This window comes from Henckelia pumila, chromosome 4 (assembly GCF_033568475.1).
Source record: "Henckelia pumila isolate YLH828 chromosome 4, ASM3356847v2, whole genome shotgun sequence".
In the NCBI taxonomy this organism is placed as follows: Eukaryota; Viridiplantae; Streptophyta; class Magnoliopsida; order Lamiales; family Gesneriaceae; genus Henckelia; species Henckelia pumila.
This window is the reverse complement of record NC_133123.1, coordinates 142787846-142801810: the sequence shown is the minus strand read 5'-3', so window position 1 is coordinate 142801810 and position 13965 is coordinate 142787846. Positions and strand designations below refer to the sequence as shown.

The following is a 13965-nucleotide window of genomic DNA, read 5'->3' as shown; positions in this document are numbered from 1 at the left end:
TGCAGTGGAGCAAAAATTTAGTATTGGAGGAAATATATTGGACGAAAGACGTTCTAGCTTAAGGCCGAAAAACTTGGAAGCCCAATGTTTGCTCAATGATTGGTCAAAAGCCGCTACTCGAACACAACATATTCAAAGTGATGAAGAAGACCAAGATGATACCGAAGGAACATCCGGAACTACGACGGGAGGAAATACGAGTGAAATAGAATAAAATGTAATAGATTTGTAATATTAAGTCATAAGATATTAAGATGTTGAAATTCTAATATATTGTTTATTTAATAAATGTAATAGATTTTTATTATGGAGATATGAAATATTTGATTGAGGTTATTTAAAAAATATGTTTTATTAAAAATTTGTTTAAAAATTTTAAAAAAATAAAATTTAGAAGGTTCAGCGCCCCAGCACCCAGCGCTGAAAATGAAGCGCTGGGGCGCGGCCCCTTCGAATTGAATTCGAAGGTATAGCGCCCCAGCGCTTAAAATGAAGCGCTGGGGCGCTGCCCCTTTGAATTCGAAGGTGTAGCGCCCCAGCGCTGAAAATGAAGCGCTGGGGCGCTAAATATTTTTTTTTTTTTTAAATGGGACGGTTTAGCTCGGACCCTGAACCGGTGGTTAACCAGACCCGGACCCGGACCGAAACCGCCGGTTCACCGACCCGAACCGGAACCGGCCATTGGCGGGCCGGTTAAGGGTTGGCTAAATGCCAACCCGAACCCGGACCGTGGCCAGGTCTACCTCAGAGATGTTCGAATAATGGAGTTTGATGTTGCTCACTAATAGATAAAATGATAGAAACAACATAAATATAAGATATATTGCAAGTCAAATAATAATTGATAAAATGATAGAAACAACATAAATATAAGATTATATATTCAATTCAAATTATAAAAAACCTACTATTAGTGTGTCACAATTTTAAGAACAAAAATTCATGAATGTTATTATATATATATATATATATAACCAATTGTATAGAACTCACGTCTTGACCGTCTGATATGTTAGTAGAACGTAATCAAATTTTCGTCATAATATTAATATGAACATTATGAAAATTAGTACGGTAAAACATATATGATTAAATATTCAAACTTGGGAAGAATCTTAGTATTCTAATCATGATAGATGCTAAAATTATAGCAGATCGATTACATGAAATTTTTACCCATTAAAAATTATTCGACTTAATTAATATATATGTATCCTTTGAATTTACAACGGTGACTTCAACATTGTTATTTTATGGGAAAATAATTGAACCTATACCATATATATAATTCTTGGGGTTACATGTATATTGGAATAAAATCGAAATAATATTTTCCAAATGTTAACAATTAATAGCAAATATAATATAATTGTAATTGTAATAATCATAACAACAACAACATAAAATTATGGGAGATTAATTAAATATCTAAAATTGGAAGAAAATCTTGGCATGCAATTAATAAAGGTCATAATTAAAGTAATTATGAGAAGATCACAAAAAATGAAGGAATAATCAAATCAATGAATATTGACGAGCATTAATTAATTAGGGAGAAGAAAAGCGTATATAAATGCAGGAACGTACGTACGTACCTGATGATTATGATCAGTTTACAAAGCAAGAAAAAAATAGAGATCATATATGGCCGCCCATATTAGTTTTCCTTATCCACCATGCTCAGTTTATACGTGCTCTCCAAGTGACCCCAGATGCTATCCTTGCTCGGACCGCCGATGTTGCGCCTTTGATGGCAAATACAAATATGAATGGCCAAATCTTGTTGGTGTGGGTGCGGAAGAAGCCAAGGCTGTGATCCAACGAGACAACCCTTTGGTGACTCTTGTGCTTCTCCATCCAGGCTTTATTATTCTTGATAATTTCTGCTGCAATCGTGTCAAGCTTTATCTTAATGAAGCTAACATGGTTAAGACCAAGCCTGTTGTTGGATAGCTAGGTGCATGCATCATCCAACAAATTAATTTAATTACTTTATATATATTATAATAATTAATTAATATTTAAATAAAATATTAATCAAAGTAATTCCCATTATATATATATATATATATATGTTAATTTCTCGCTTTATTCTTAATTCCATTTTTGGTTTTTTTTATTTTCGATTGCCTACTCGATCGTAGAGTCAAAAATTATTAATTATCTTGATTCTTGATTTCGATTTACTACAATTTCGCAAGATCATACCTTCATGATCAAAATATATAAATATATATATATATATATATATATATATTAATTATTATTTGCAATTGATTGAATTTTTTAATTTATTGATATATATGAGTTTTATTTAAGTTATTTAGGCTTCTATATTTTGTGTTTATATAGACCATTTCATGGAACATTCAATATATTAAACATTATATGCTATTGAATACAAAATAACATCATAAATTCAAAGTAAATCTATAATTATATACATTATCACATTTAAAAAATTATACTTTATAAAATATAAAACAATTATTCAACTTATTTTAAAGAGAAATTTTTTTGATTCATTAACCCATCAAATTTTCAAATTTTTTTTATAAAATATAATTTAATTATTGAAATACATTCACTGTTGAATATAGAAAATATTTATAAGGATATTGATATATTAAAATTTTGTGTCATTACTAGCATGATTGATATTTAATTTTTTTTAAATCATAAACAAGTTGACACATATATGAATAATAAAATATTAACATAAATCTAATATGTATATTGACCCTATAAGTTTTATTCATATTTTTTTCTTGTAAAATTAGCCCCCCTACCGTAAAATCCTGGTTACGTCCCTGTCTTTATCATTTCTCCAAAACTAACCGCTACTTTTTATATATATATATATATATATATATATATATATATATATATATATATAATATAATATAATATAATTTCAGCGTCGACTTTGTTGTTCCACAAACTTTTTATTTAAAAATTAATAATAATTTTGTTAATATGTATTATATGTAACGTTTTACACAGCTTAAAGCTTCAGGTACGTACGTACTTTCGAATTGTAGAAACAATATTTTTTAAGTAATTTATATTTTTATTTAAAATAAATAACTTTAACTAACTTATACACATATAAATGAATTTTTGAAATTTCTTCAAAAAAACAAAAACAAAAACGAAAACAAATTTTTTTTTTTTTTTTTCAGTTTCTCGACAGTAAAGTAAGACCTAGCTAGCTCCTGACGAGCTTATTACTCTAGGCATAAACAAGTTAATTACAAATTCCAAATCTCAGTTGCTATGCTCCATGTTGCCTATGATATATATATCCATTAATTGTATCGATGGAAATACGTGAATAATGTTTAAAAACGTCAAAATTTTTAGCATTCAATGGACGATAATATCAACAACTAATAATTGAGATCATGATGATTATTATTTTTAAATGATACTTGATTGTTTAATTTAAGAGTGAATTATCCTAAAATCCCTAATAGCTTTCTTAACTTTATTATATTTCCTAGGCAAATGATTTTTTACTATAACTCCATAGGACCACCAAACTTGAATATTTTAATATTTAATTCTTGTACTGGATTTATGCTAATCTATGCTTGAAATCTATAGGTTTTATGCTTAAAATTTAATGGTTTTATGCTTGAATCTGGAGATTTTGTGTTCATTTGCAGTATAAGGAATTATCCGCAAAATGGTATCAAAGCCTTAGGTTAATTATTCAGACGTAATATTATTCGTTAATTCATGTTTTTCTTTGTTGAGGAGAAGATTTTTACTAAAGATGACTTCAAACGAAGGTTTGAATCAAGAGGATTTTATTCATATGAAATCCTATAAACAAGTTAATCTATTCACAATAGATTACTTACAACAGGTTGTGATTAATGCTCTTAATTTTGAATAGATAAAGAAAAATGATTTCTAACTCTCAATTTTTAGAGATTACCCCAGATTCCTCTAAACTCTCCGGAGATCTTAGAGAAATTCAAAAGACGGTACAATATTACAGCAATCAGCTGTATGAAATACCTCGGCAAATTGATGAAATCCTTAAGAAACAAGAAAAAATTCTTGGAACTCTAAAGGATCTTCAAAATAAAATCATAAATCTAGAACACACTTCGGGTTCTAGAAAAGGAAATACATGAGGAAGGTTATCACTCTCATTTGGTACCGAACCTTTGTTACATCAGAAAGGTAAAACCAAAATGGTTCAAAAACCTTTAACCAATGATGAAATGATGATTAATCTTATAAAAGCAGTATCAGAGAAAAATACTATCTGATGACTACTTTAGAAAGATTAAATCTCGAGGATCTACAAGATCTTGTAGATTCATTTGCGAATATGAAAGTAGTAGATCTAAAAATGAATTCCCCTGAGGGTGAACAACCCATAGGGAATCCCCCAAGATATGTGGTTAAAACAGAAGAACCGCATAGTGAGTTCCAGGTTGGAGAAAATTCACATCCAGCAGGAACCAGATCAAGAAGGAGTAAAATCTCACTCCATCAAACTCCTTACGGAAAAACTGTTTTAGATCCAATACATCCTTACGGGGTTATGTTAAACCTTGATGTTTTGGACTTCAAAAACAGAGAAGATCTTATAGATGATTGGACGTCAGCTATGAGAATAGCAGCAGTGACATTAGATCTCAATAAAGAAGGATTCATTAAACTTCTAGAAATGATTCTAATGGGATCTGTTAAGATCGCATGGGAGATGACTATGCCAGAAACTAAGGAATCAATCTTAGCAGGAGAATCCCTCAGCGAGATTGGAGAAAGAATGACCACTCTATTTAAAGCACAATTCGGATAGATTATTTCAATAATCAAGATACAAAGAAAAAGAGATGATATACTCAAGCTCTTTATAGCCTCGAGTTACATGATATCTGTTTAGTTGATGAATACATTATGTTATTCACTAAATACAGATGGAATTTGGGAGTCGAGGAAAATATAGCTATTCAGCTATTTTTCGCAAAAATGCCAAGTCCCTAGAGAGAAATGTTGATCAAAGAATATGTTCCAGGTAATCTTGATACATTGGCAAGACGTGCCTCCTTTTTGAAAGGAAAATTAGCAGAATGGTGCCATATGGAAGCATTACAGAAGAACTACAAGAAAATAATGAGTATAGATAAGCGTACACATTTGTGTTGTAGAAAAAATGATCTTCCAACGATCATTGGAAACAGATCACAGGGATTTAAAAGGAAGAAATTCAGAAATAATCCCTATAATAAAAGAATGAAAAGTTCTTGAAAACCAAGAACATTTTGGTCCAAACAAAAGGCCAGATCCTATAGATCGGGTAGAAGAAGTGGACCTACAAGAACATCCCCAACAACAGGCTCATCACAAAGCAGGGAAAGAATACCATCAAGAAAAACTTTCAGAAGAACTCATACAAGATCAAGTGAAAGTTTCAAGGATTGCAACTGCTGGACATGTGGAGCAAGATGACATATATCTACAAATTGTCCAGAAAACGAAAAAAAAGGAGTTAAACTCTTTGAAGCAACACCAGATATGGATGATGCGGTCTTCTTTCAAGATCTAGTCCAAGTATATCAATTTGAGGATATCCCCTCAGATGAAAGCATATACGAACAAGAGATATTTTTTAGTCGAGAAGTTTTTGAGGATGAATCAGAATCAGAATCAGAGTAAAGAGGAAATGTTTCGGCATGAAACACATGAAATTTTGGTTGGGTTCTTTAGTCAAACCACGATATCTCATAATATGGTCCAAAGGATTATGAGAGAAAATCCAACATTACAAAAGTACCAAGGATTTTCGGCAGGACAAGTTGAAAGAGTCTTAGGAAACCTAGGGCTAAGACAAAGAAAACATAATTTGATTTATAAGGTATCCAGAAGGGAAATGGCGATCCCTATGGAATTAACCAGTAATCAAATTGAGATGCAGTTAATTTCCTTTGAAGAAATTCGAGAGGAATTACAGAAATTAAAAGCAGAAGTAGCAAAGACAATATCTTGGATTCATATTGGAGCAATCCAGATTATGATCAAAGCTACTTTTAAAGAGGAAATAGATTCACCCATAGATATCATAGTATGCGATAAAAGAATGAGGAATATACAAGATGCGGTTCTAGGAAGTATCTCGGGAAATTTGTGTGCAGAAAAAATTGTGGGAGTTATTTATCCAAGAATAGCCTACAATTTAGCTGATAGAGATTTTAGTCGAGCCTTGACGTTGCATCAAAACTTCAAGGAAAAAAGACTAATGAAGGAAGGTAATATGTCATATTCTATTACGTATCAAATTTTATATGTTCTTTCTAATACTCACCATTCTGAATTATTTATTAGAAATGAGTTCATTGAAATTCCAGAGATCTTTGGGAAAGTTTCTCAAGCAATATACCCGGAAAGAATCGAGTTTCCTTTAATTCAGGAAACAGGCATTCAAATTCAAGACAGACCGGTTCTATACAGAGAACTTAAAATAGAACCCCGAAGGTGGTTATCTTTCCAAGGAGACAGAATGACAAGCAAGAGATGGGACAAATATCCTATTCAAGAAATTCCACCAGAAAAAAAAAGAGTTTTCTATAATAGGAAAACTTAGATCTCCAGAAGGATGGAAAAAAGTGAAAATAGTATTCAAAATTACAAGTCATCGGAACCAGTTCCCTTGTAACTCGATTTACTATTTGGAACAACAGGAAAAAAGAACTTACCAAGGAGTGATAAATATTGGAGAATTGGAAGTTCAAATCTGGGGAATTCCAGGAAAAGAAATAGATCAGCTCATTCTTGGTCTAGAATTTTTGGAGGACCATAAACCATGGAAACTCCTTGAAAAAGGTATAGAGTTCATGGCAAAATAAAAGACTTGGAGGATTCAATAAGAATTCTACGAAATGGAAAACCAAGAGAATTGGATAAGGGACAATCCCTTAATCAGATTCGAAAACTCTGTTCACAAACAGAGGAAGAAGCAACTGCTGAAATTAGTAAGTTATGAACATGATTTACTAGAACGCATTGAAGAAGTAGAAATGTGTAACCATACTCTACCTTCTGAGGCCTTAGAAAAACTAAAGGTAAATAGTCTTAATCGGATTACTGAATTACAACACAGTCTGTTAAAAATGGCGGGGCCATTTAGTAATCCCTTTAAAAAATGACAACAAGTCCTTTCTCCATATACATTCCGATAGGGATGTTGTATGAACAATATAAGGCTGAGTACTTTGCAGCTTATATTGACTCGGGAGCAGGAATTTGTACAACAAAAAGAGGAGTCTTCCCTAAAAAATGTGAAGAAGAATTGCCAAAAATTGCTGGACGAGATTTCTCTCTCAGAATTTTAATTCTTTGCAAAGGAATAAAACAAGCAGAGATCCTTATGGGAGGTGCAGGTCAAACACCTTGGTACAAGGTAAAAACACCACCAATCTATTTCCATGATACAGGAGCTGATATCCTGTTAGGAAATAACTTCTTACAAATGTTTAAGAAGTACACACAAGACAATGAGTCAAGAAAACTTATGTTCACTACAATTTGTGATCAAAAAATTATAGTTCAAAGACTCAAGGTTGCTTTTTATCGACAATTGCCGATAATATTTCGTAGCCAGCGTGGTGATAAAGGACAACTTTTTTACCCGAAAATGAAAGATCCAAGAAGGTTTGGAGAAACCATGTTGAAAATAACAACAGAACAAGAACTCCAAACAGAAGATATGGAGTTAGAAAATAAGGTATCCCTTGAAAATGTCAAAAAGAGACTCAAAAAAAGTTACAACGAGCATCCTTTGGCATGGTGGGATAGAAATCAACTCAAAGTCAGTCTTACTCTAAAGGAAGACAAGGAGTATGAATTCGTCAGATATAAGCCTATCCCGATGAACATAACAGATCAAAAGGATACGAGAATGATTATCAAGGAACATTTGGACCTTGGTTTCACTAGTAGAATTTTTGCTTTTTACTTCGGCTATTAACTGAAGTAGTAGATAGATAACTACCGAAGTAGATGCACGTGAAGTAATAGGGTACTATTTTACTTCGCTTAAAAACCGAAGTCTTAGGCATGAATTTACCGAAGTAATTGGTCGGTTCACGGAGTCAAAACCGGTTCATGATTGGACCAGTTCCGAAGTAAAAGGATGTATTTTACTTCATCATTTTCATTATGTGACGAAGTAATAGAATATCTATGACTTCGATATTTACATTGACTGACGAAGTAAATGCATGTATTTTACTTCGGCAGTTTCATTAAGTGACGAAGTAATAGAATATATATGATTTCGGTATTTAGGATGACTGAGGCAGTAAAAGTAGTTCTTTTACTTCGGAATTTTCATTAGGGACGAAGTAAATGCATGTATTTTACTTCCGCAATTTCATTAAGCAACGACGTAATAAAACATATATGACTTCGGTATTTACATTGAGTGATGCAGTAAATGCTCTATTTAACTTCAAATGCTATGTAACTTGGCGAAGTAGAAGCATGCCCTTTACTTCAGCAATTTCATTAACTGAAGTAATAAAGTACATATGGCTTCAGCTTTTACATTGGTTTGATGAAGTAAAAATATATGTATCATTAAATCAAAATTTATAATATATATATATATATATATATATATATATATATATATATATAGTTCTGAAACGTAAAATTTACTCATTAGATTGATAAATTATCCATCCAAAAACTACAAACATCCGTAAATCCACAAGTACATTCATCAATCAACAATTATGCATCCACGAGTATTTCTTCAAAAGTAAAATAAGTATATCCAATAATACATGGAAACAAAACACAGATTTTTCCCAACGTGCATGACCAATTTAGGAACCTACATAGGAGTAGACGAATTCGCTCCATTCACTTCTAATTTCGTCAAATTGAGCTTGGCCAAAATATTGGTTCTTGATGGATCCTGAATACTGAAATGTAAAAAAATAAAATAGATCAGATTAAAATTCAAGATCGAGGATACATATTTGCCGGTTCACAAGGGTAACAACAACATAATATACGGGTACTGATCAAAGATCGTCATTGAAATAGCTGATTAAATTAAAACATTACCAAATTGAAAACACAATCTATCAAGGATACATATATTATGTGTTCCACAAATAAGTCCAACAGCTAGCTAGCTAAAAAAAACACTTACACTCAATTGATGTTAACAATGCAGTGAACCATAGCTTGTCCACCAAAATCAAATGTTAGTTCACTAGGAACGTCCATTACTGCAAAAATCTAAAGGACCATGGAGCAGTCGCACGAAATACCATTGACCCCAACCAAACTAAAACATTAATCACCAATCATCATAGAGCATTCGCAAGTAATCTCAGACAGTTTTGATTCCAACAATTATCAGCATGAAAGAATGCCCTTGTTCGTACGAGAAAATATGATATAAACCAGCGACTCAGCGAGCAAGTACAATATGCCAATATCTCTGACAAAAATTTGATTAAGAAATAATTATAAAGCTCTCTCACCATTAACAGTGCCAAGACAAAAAGTTTGGAAAGAAGGATGCCAAAAATGCCAATTTCAAAACAGAATCCTCTACCAAAAATGTCAACTTCAGATTCATTTCTGAGCAACTAAGCAGCAAAGAAGTATGGAAACAGATTTTCACATAAACCAAATCATAAAATGAAAAGGAAACTCACCATCTTCTCCAACTGTAGATTTTCAGATTCAACAATATCTTTCATGTACTTCATCACACAAAATCCGCATTCAACAGAACCACTTTGTTTTATATTACCCTACATGAAATAAAAAAATATTGCAACAATCACAATCCAAACAATAAGTTTTGAACACAAAAAACTGAAATAGGTAAGAACAAATGAGTAAAGCTCTCAAATATAATATAACACTAAAACACCATCCCTAGTCCCTATAGTACAGTACTGTAACACCGTCAAAATATTGCAACAATCACATTCATGTCTTCATATGTAAGCACAACACATACCGTCAATTGTTTAAAAACTGGCCCTCTAGGAATACCTCTCGAGGCATTGTACATCTTCACCCCACTACATTTGAAAAAGTCAAAAGTTATTTTTTTTTCATATGTATAAGTGAATTGATTCGTCAACATAATCTACTACCTACTTTGTCACTATCTTTTTCCATGCTTCATCTCGGCATCTATTAGTAGTAGAGTCCAACAAATAGATCATATTTTTATCTTCATTGACGATAGTCAAGATCCAATGATACCTGCCAAAATGAAAAAAAAAATATAACATTGACTAGTATACAACATGAATTTTTAATTAATTAAAATCACACCCAGTGTTGTATGGGATGAGGCATATGCTGTCTCTACACACTGCTTCCAACTGGTTAGCAATATGTTGAGATAAGTGACTGTCAACGCTGTCAATTGGGCATGTAGGTATGTGTTCAGGATCCACAAATGAAATACTATCAGCCCGTTCTGCTTCCTTCAAATATTTGTACAGGTGACTGCAATCAAGATTACAAACATCGGTGAGAAATCTGTCCAATAGTGGACAAGTTCCAAATAAAATATTAAATATGAAAACATTGTAAGTTAGACACAACATACCCCATATAAACCAAAATATGTCTGGCACCTATCTCTTTCATCTCCATAAATGGTATGATATCTTGTCTCAGCAACTGTGCGCCTTGAGGAGTCCAAACATAGCATCATCAAACTTCACGTAGATGCTGTCAATTTCATCCATCAACCTAACAACATACGAGTATATAAACTTGCATGCCATGGGTAATGTTTTTTCAACGTCCTTGAACTTCTCACGCTGGCCAGCAACATCCAAAATAAAAAATGGTTGATTTCTCTCCTTCTACAGATCAGCAAGCAACGTTTGTATGTCATGACCAAGGCATGCGCTTAAAAGAAATCATAATGCACAAGTAGAGTGCAAGTGTATTCTTCAAGAGAATTAATGCCATCAGCTGATGAATTTCCTCTTCATACACATGCTTGGAGGAAGATTATAGGTGGTCAACATGATTGGCCAGCAGCTATACCGACTGCTAAGATTGCTATGAGGATTAATGCCATCAGCTGCAAGTGCTAGGCGAAGATTTCTTGGTTCACTTTCGAAGCCGGGCCACATATGATCCACCAACCTCCAAGATGGGGAATCAGATGGATGACGTAACTGACCAGCAACTCTTGTGGTTTTTGCATTCCAAGTTAAATTTTTTTGATGTCTCTAAAGATTTGAACATGCACTTAAATCTTGGTATGGGAGGGAAATACCACATCACCTTGGCAGGAATACCTTTCTTCTCAATGTTCTTCTTGTTTAACTTCCAACGCGACAAGCCACATTTAGGGTAAGCTACACAGTCCTTATATTGTTTCCTATAAAGAATGCAATCATTGGAACATGCATGGATCTTTTCATGACTCAACGACAAACAACTCAACGTCTTGTTTGCATCGTACGTTGAGGATGGTAGATTGTGATTATCTGGCAACATATCCCCAAAATCAGTTAGTAGATCTGAAAATAGAGCATCACTCATCCCATGCCTTACTTTGGTATTGTATAGTTTCACAAGTGCACTCAACTTTGTGTAAAGTTTACATCCATTGTACAAAGGTTTCTCTGCTTCCTCTAAAAATTTCATAAATGCTTCTGGATTTTCTGTATAATTATCATATGCTGCCTCACACATATTAGCGGTTTCAAAGTCTTCATGATAATCACCAATTGGCTCCTGGTTGGTGCTTAAATTTACTCTATCATTTTCAGCAGACTCGCCATGCCAAATCCAATTCATATAATTCTGACTAAAACCATGGAAATAAAGATGCTCTCGAATCGACGTAATCGGTCCCTTTTTAAAATTTTTACATTTGCAACAAGGACAATGAATTAAATTCGAGTCAATATGAGGATTTCGTAAACAACCGCTAATGAACTGTTCCACACCCTTCTCATATTGTTTCGACCTTCTATCAGAGTGAATCCAAGATTTATCCATAATTAACAACTTACCTTCAACAAAAATTAAATAATGATCAGTTATAATAAAATATAATAAAAGTTTTTAATTACACGACAATCATGAATGATTTCCACTTCAAACACTAGTTACTACGACTCTCCAACCATTTAAGTCGCTAATATCAACAGTAACAAATAATATATACAAATTATGTTTTTTACAGGCATAAGAAACGAAATTCCTGACGCGAACAATGTGTAGTGACCCTTACCCGGATCACCTACTAAACAGAACTTAGGCATGCAATTAACTTAATTAAACAGATATCAGAATAAAACTACGGAAACCATAAACATTATACAATTCCAAGTAAAGGAATCTGTAATTTATCCCAATAATATACAACCAAATCGAATAGCTGTATAAACCCAAACAACAGTAATAAAACCTAGACGAAGCTCCAGCTGGCCAACCACTGACTAGCCCCTCCTGGATCCACCCTCCTCGTCCAATCGCAAACCTGCCCCATGAAATAGGGTGTCCAGAAACACAGAGTACGAGACGTGAGCATAAAACGCTCAGTACGAGAGTATGAGTATACATGCATGCAAAGTGAACTCCCTATAAACTCGAGGTCAAGGATCAGATAACAGAGACAGACCGGGCTCTGGTATGTAGCACGCTGTGCCGTCGCTTCAGGAGGTGGCTCCCATACCGAGATAACCGTGGATATGCCGGACCCAAATCGATGGAAGTCCATCCACTAACAGGATAGGGTAAAACCCTACTAACAGATATCTCGAAAGAGATACAGCAAGATGCAAATGAATGCAGCATAATATCATGTCATATAAATCATGCAGTCACATAATACATGCATACTCAGTCAGGATATCTCGAACAGTACTTCCGTACCTCAAAACAGTGCAAGCTCTACCAACTCTAGGTCCACGCCTATAGTCTGCTCTACACTGCCAAATGATACTACTATCAATAAAGTGCTCTAAAAGCCTTAACTAAGCTATTGCATACTCCTAAATATTTATAGGAAGCAAAAGCTATACCTTCGTCCGTCGTTAGCCCTTTGATGTCGATGCCTCCAGAACTTGGGCACAACTCCGCTACGACTACCGAACGCCTCGCCGACCACCGGGTCAAGCCTAGGAAGGCTAGAACAACTCGAATAGACTAGAAAGGAGAGGGAAACACTCAGAATTGGCAATTGGAAATGAAGCCTCGACCCTCTATTTATAGACAACGATCGGAACTTCCGATCCTTTATCGGAACGTCCGAACCTCGATCGGAACGTCCGATCTTGCCATCGGAGCTTCCGAAGATCCTGATCTGCCACGTGTCAAAATATCACTTGTTGATTCCGGATAGGGGTGATCGGAACTTCCGATCCTGATAGGAGCTTCCGATCCAACCACACGTCATGCATGACGTAATATCATCGGTGTTGGAAAACGGTGTTCAGATCAATTAGAATTGATACCCGGTGCAGCGGAAGTTTTAAAATTTTATATGAAACGATTCCATATCATGGGTATCAAAACTTTACGATTAAATTGTGCGTGTAAAAATTAAATAACAATTAAAGTTTTACCTTGAATCTCGAAACGAGATTATGGACACCAACAGATAACTCTGCTCTTGTTGTATATCCCAGGAACTGATGAACGAACAATTCTTCAATCAGGTCCACGAACAGAAGTTTAATCCCTCTGATAGACTGCACTAGAAAGTCTATCAGAAGTTTCTGCGAAGAGATAGAACAGATATGATCTGCTAATTCAGACTGCAAATTCGAAATTCGCAGACTGAAAATTCTCTAAGACAGAGAGAGGGGGGGCGGCCGAAATTCCTAGACTGGAGGCTAGGGTTTTCGAAAATTTGAGTGTAAGTTATGTGTAATTTCTGTACTGCAATAACTTATTTATAATGTGGGCTGCTAACAGCTTAGGGTCCATTAGTCA

At 34.0% G+C, this 13965-nt stretch overlaps 1 long non-coding RNA gene across 1 annotated transcript; it reads right to left on the bottom strand.

The window, feature by feature from the left end:
- Window positions 1-8806: 8806 nt before the first annotated feature.
- LOC140894297 (uncharacterized) lies at window positions 8807-11566 on the bottom strand. The gene is made up of 3 exons (XR_012153775.1): window positions 11345-11566; window positions 9696-9794; window positions 8807-8948 (listed from the first exon to the last, which is right to left on the bottom strand). It is a non-coding gene; the product is annotated as an uncharacterized lncRNA (long non-coding RNA).
- Between the last annotated feature and the right edge of the window lie 2399 nt (window positions 11567-13965).